Source organism: Epinephelus fuscoguttatus, linkage group LG17 (assembly GCF_011397635.1).
Source record: "Epinephelus fuscoguttatus linkage group LG17, E.fuscoguttatus.final_Chr_v1".
In the NCBI taxonomy this organism is placed as follows: Eukaryota; Metazoa; Chordata; class Actinopteri; order Perciformes; family Serranidae; genus Epinephelus; species Epinephelus fuscoguttatus.
In genome coordinates, this window is record NC_064768.1 from 16,254,847 (window position 1) to 16,260,246 (window position 5,400).

Below are 5,400 nucleotides of genomic sequence, written 5' to 3' on the forward strand. Positions count from 1 at the left end.
TAGACTGTAAGGTTGCAGCTGCTGCTGCAGACAGTGAGGGAGTCCACCTGGCTGCACACACACACACACACACACACACACACACACACACACACACACACACACACACACACACACACACACACACACACACACACACAGTGACTGGGCTAACTGTTAGCATCACACAGCTAATGTTACCTAACGGCCGAAATACATGGGGCATGGACGAGACGTGTAATGTGGGCAGGGCAGAGTGGGGTTTTCTACCTGCTACACAGACTGCAGGCATATTGAATTTTGCTAGATAATTATGCAGTTTTTTTATGCAGTGTTTGGAGACATAGGCTATATGAACTGGTACTGAATAAATTAACTGGATTTTTTGAATACAGGATGCATTGATTTGATAGATATATTTTAATGCGAAATGCAAAAACACCCACAAGATTGCTCTGCTGCTTCCCATTGCCTCTGGTACAATGACATCCATTTTCTAAGCACTTATCCTCTTGAGGGTCGCGGGGGGGCTGGAGCCTATCCCAGCTGACACTGGGCGAGAGGCAGGGTACACCCTGGACAGGTCACCAGACTATCACAGGGCTGACACCTAGAGACAGACAACCATTCACGCTCACATTCACACCTATGGACAATTTAGAGTCACCAATGAATGTCTGCATGTCTTTGGATTGTGGGAGGAAGCTGGAGAACCCGGAGAAAGCCCACGCTGACACGGGGAGAACATGCAAACTCCGCACAGAAGGGCTCCCACACCCGTGATCAAACCAGATACCCTCTTGCTGTGAGGCGACAGTGCTAACCACCACACCACTGAGGTATTTATCGGAATCCTTTTTAAACAGACTGTACTCTTTTTTATTCAATTCTATATTGTTTTTAACAGATAGAGGACTGCAGAGCCCTGTGCAGAGAATAACAAGTTGACCAGTCCTGTAAAATATAGACAATAGACAAGCCTCAGAATGCCTGTGTGGGCAAGCGTGGGTTCTGTGGTCAGTGTTGCAGTTTCCGTTGATTATAAAGGCTCTGCTCATGCTGCAGCGGACATGACGCGCCACATCCGTGTCCCATGTATTTCAGCCATATTGATTATTAAAATGCTTAACAACAGAGTCAAGCCATTTGTTGGGACTGTTTGACAGCTCAGTGTTGGATGTTTGCTGCTGCTGTGTTAGCTCATGCTAACAAGGCAGACTGTTGGCTGGGGGGAGTTTTTGATCCAGCGGGGAGCTGGGATGGTCTAGGATCAGATTTACAGTGTAAAAAGGATGAAATGCAGGTATTGTTTGATGGAGACATTTTGATACTACGACTGGGTTATTTTAGGGTTGCTTAAAAGTATCAAGTATTGATACCTAGCTGTAGTCACAAAAGACTAGTGTATCAACAACAAATCAGGTCTGTTAAAAAAAAGTGTATTCCTATGTTTGTTAAAAAAATCAAATACACATACACATACATGGTCTCTGTGTATGTGTAGAAGAGGTTTACTTTTTTAAAATGATCAGTTTAAGATCCAGTTAAGGCAGCACTTTTTCCACAAAAAAGGAAAATAGGAAGCATTGTATGATATGACTGCCTAGCAACCACACTGCTACTCTTCCCAGGGTTGCTCCTTTTGCTTTTACTACAGGAAGTATCCCTGCAATGAATTTATTTAAGGAAGCTCTGAGCTCTGAGTTTGGACATTGCAGTTCCTTGATTTATGATCCATCTGTCATGTGATTGTGGGGCACAGTGGCAAGGCCATATGTTTGCCATGTTGGCTTTATTACATTTAAATTTCAGTGACTCATCTCCTGCCAGCTGGGACAACAGACAGGCAGCAAGCGCAGGTAACCAGACAATGCACTTGCTAAACTTAGCTTACACGTCACAGTTCTGCTGCATCCAAGTCCTCATAACACACACGTCTTCTTCTCTAAATGTTCCTTATTTCAAACGATACTCCATTATGTATGATCTAAACCTCAGTCAGGTGTTTCGACCTGCATGCAACTCTTCATAAGAGGGGTTTACTGCACCATGTTAGCAGGCCACCCCTGACGTCAACGTTGCCTTCTCAGCACCTGAGTAAAGCAGGTTAAAAGCATAACAAACAAGCTAAAAATATATAGTAATAAGTAGGATTTGGCCCAGATGCAGTGTTGTCATGCAATTTCAAACTGACTGCAGTGGGCTTCATAGTCAATGTTTTAACATGGCCTAAATCCATGCTGTATTTCATCTGTCATTTTAATCTTTGGATCTAATCTGGTTTTAGTTACATTTTAAAGGGACAGGAGGGAGAGAGAGAAAAGAGCGTCTCATGTACACAGATTTTAACTCGCTCCAAATCCTGTGCATGTTGGCCTGTTGTTTTGTTTCTGCAAAGAGATGATTGATGAAATGAAATCCACAGACATCCTGGGCATGAAACATGCTGGACTGCATGTCACAAAATCTGTTTTCAAACCCTGAAGTTGCAGTTTCTAAACACCAGACTCTTGAAGTGCACTAAAATAATTTGCAGCCTCTCTGACAGTGTGCTTCATTAAAACGATCTCTGTCCAGGAACTCACTGCAAATGGTGCCTTTTTTCCACACAGAAGTAACAGACCGTGCAATGATGGATTATCAGACTCAGAGTATTATGCCCGTAGTATTATGCAAAGCTATTCGTGACAGACAATGTAATGGGAATGGCAAATTAGTTACAAATTGGAAGTCTGGTGTCAAATTTATGGAAAGCAATATCTGTTTTCATAAAAATAGGGCTTGTGGTGGTTCAAGCAGGACACAGCCATTCTGTGTCATTAGGCGCTTGAGGCTTTCGGGTCCCTGATGACTATGTGCGTACATAATCTTTTATATGTTAAATATGATCATTTGTGGTAAGGGGTTTTGGATGATAAACTTCACTGTTGTATAAAATAAATTATATCAATGTAAGTTAGGCTCCTTTGTGTGTAGTAATTGGTGCTCCACACCATGGGTGGGAATCACCAGAGGACCCACAATACAATATTATCATGATACTTGAAGTCACGATACGATATTACTGCGATATTGTGATATGCTGAAAATTGGGAAAAAATATATTGTGATACATTGTGATTTGTTACCTTTTTTTCCCAACTGCAAATTATTTCCCCGAAGGAAAACTTTGTCAACATCAGTTTTACCTAATAAGTAAAAATTTCCAATACCATCATAAAACCTGTCAGAAAAGCTGCATACACCTGACAAACTGAACTGCTGGCAGATTTAACTCTCTCTACAAGGCCAGATTGAGCGCTTGAGCTGAACACTTAAAGGGAAATTTCGGTTTATTTCAACCTGTCTCCTATCGTCCTAAATTTGTTTCAAGTGACTAGTGACATAAAAATAAACGACATGTAAACGTGTTGTCTTACCTTACCGGTGTGGTGCCATGTTTGTTTACCATTTAGCTCTGCTTTCCCAAGCGCGGCTGAAATATTGTGAGAACAAGCAGCGATCTCATACCGTGCCTGAAGTCTTGCAAGAACAAGCAGCAACAGCTGCAAGGCAGAACCAGACAGTAGCCTGAAAAGTTTATTCATTTATTTTATTAAAGATTTATAGAATAATGGCTGACTTTTTGCCAGACTTTGACTTTGTGGAGGAGGAATTTGATTTTGCAGAGTTTGATGGCCGCCCTTATTTGAGCCAGAATACACTGACGAAGAGCTTCGTGAAATTGAAGAACGGAGTAGGAGAGAGAGGCGCAACAGGTAGAGGACGAGAGAGGAGGAATGGCTGCTGCAAGGCTGCGTAGCTCTGGAGATTGGTGGTATTTCGCAATATTTCGGCCGAGCTTTGGAAAGTGTAGCAAGTACACAGGCTAAATTATGGTGATATGGTATGATTATTATATTAGTATTAAGCTAGCTTTTGGGCCTAGGTCTACAGAAGACAGGTTCGATTCTTAGAGGTAGTGGTACAATAAAACACAACAAACAGCACTTCAGATGCGGTTGGTACCATATATTAATGCGTGACAATACATACAGTGACCCCAATATTTACAGTCTGCAGAGTACATGAATTAAATAGAAAAGTGCACTTGACACGTCTGATGCATCAACAACATTCAAATCAAAACCAGTCTCAGTTGTAGCCAATATGGCAGCCGTTCCACACACGATGTTGCGTATTGTAAAGGCACAAAATTCATAGAGGATGAGGCGCTCAAAACAGTCCAGCATGTGCGCCGCAAAGGTAGAGTCCAATATGTCAACTGTCCATGGGCTAGAAGCCTCAAAGTGCGAGTGCGTGTGTGTGTGTGGGTGTAAGAGAAGGTGAGGGGGGAACAAGGCTGCCAGAGCCTCCTACCAGACCAGGAGAGCTCTTAACTGGGACTGCTCGGCTCCAAGCCAGCGTCTTAGCTCGCCATCGATTCGATTCTGCGTCCGTACAAGCACCTAGCCTGTATAATGTAAACAGGACCATATTTCAATAAAACATTTCACTAAGTTATATTCAGTGTACACCATAATTAATACGTAATTCAATACTTCATGAGCAACAATAGAATAACCATCTCTCAATAAAGTGCATTTGGTTTAAACACCTTAACATCAATCCACTTCATAAATAAGCATGACAAATCTTCCCAAATTAGTGTCACTCATTTCTTAAATAATATGTCAACATTCACAAAATTATTCACAAATCAAAGTAAACATTCTATAATTGTGCTGTAGTGGCACATCAATCTCATGACACTCATTACTATGGATTCAAAAGCCAGCATTAGCATTTAGAAGCTAGGTGTGCCGTAGCCAGTCCATATAAATGCATTGACATGTGCTAATGCTAATGCTAACGCTAACGCTAACAACAAACAGGCAGACTCACCAATTCCAGAATATATCCGACGCACCACACAACCAACTTATCCCTCCCCGACGCTGGTTGATGACTAAAAGGGTTGAATGATGTAACAGCGGCATTTAGAATGATATAACCAAGAATTTATGAGTGAAAATAGTATTTGTTTGTAGCGACCGACCTGTAGCAGCTGCTCCGCATGCTTCCCCTCACCTTCTGAATGAGAGACGGAGCAGACAGCTTGTAACAGGCGCTACGAGCGACGCGATTGGACAGCCGCGGCCTCCCAGGTACGTACGTGACGACGCAACACTACGTGACCGGAACTTACGCACTTATATGGCGGACTTTGTTATATTAATAATGAACATAACATAACATAAAATAACCATTAAATAACGGACGTCCTCCTTGGATTAAATAGATTTTCATCCCGGTTACAAAAGCAGAGCTAAATGGTAAACAACAAACACGGCAGCACATGGTTAAGGTAAGACAACACGTTTACATGTTGTTTTCTATATGTTCTCTGACATTTATCCTAACAATATGAGGTGGTCTTTG

The 5,400-nt window shown here is 42.0% G+C and overlaps 1 long non-coding RNA gene across 1 annotated transcript; it reads right to left on the minus strand.

The window, feature by feature from the left end:
- Positions 1–3,865: 3,865 nt before the first annotated feature.
- On the minus strand, positions 3,866–5,045 carry LOC125904826 (uncharacterized). Its single transcript, XR_007451526.1, has 3 exons — positions 5,018–5,045; positions 4,864–4,927; positions 3,866–4,432 (listed from the first exon to the last, which is right to left on the minus strand). It is a non-coding gene; the product is annotated as an uncharacterized LOC125904826 (long non-coding RNA).
- Positions 5,046–5,400: the final 355 nt, after the last annotated feature.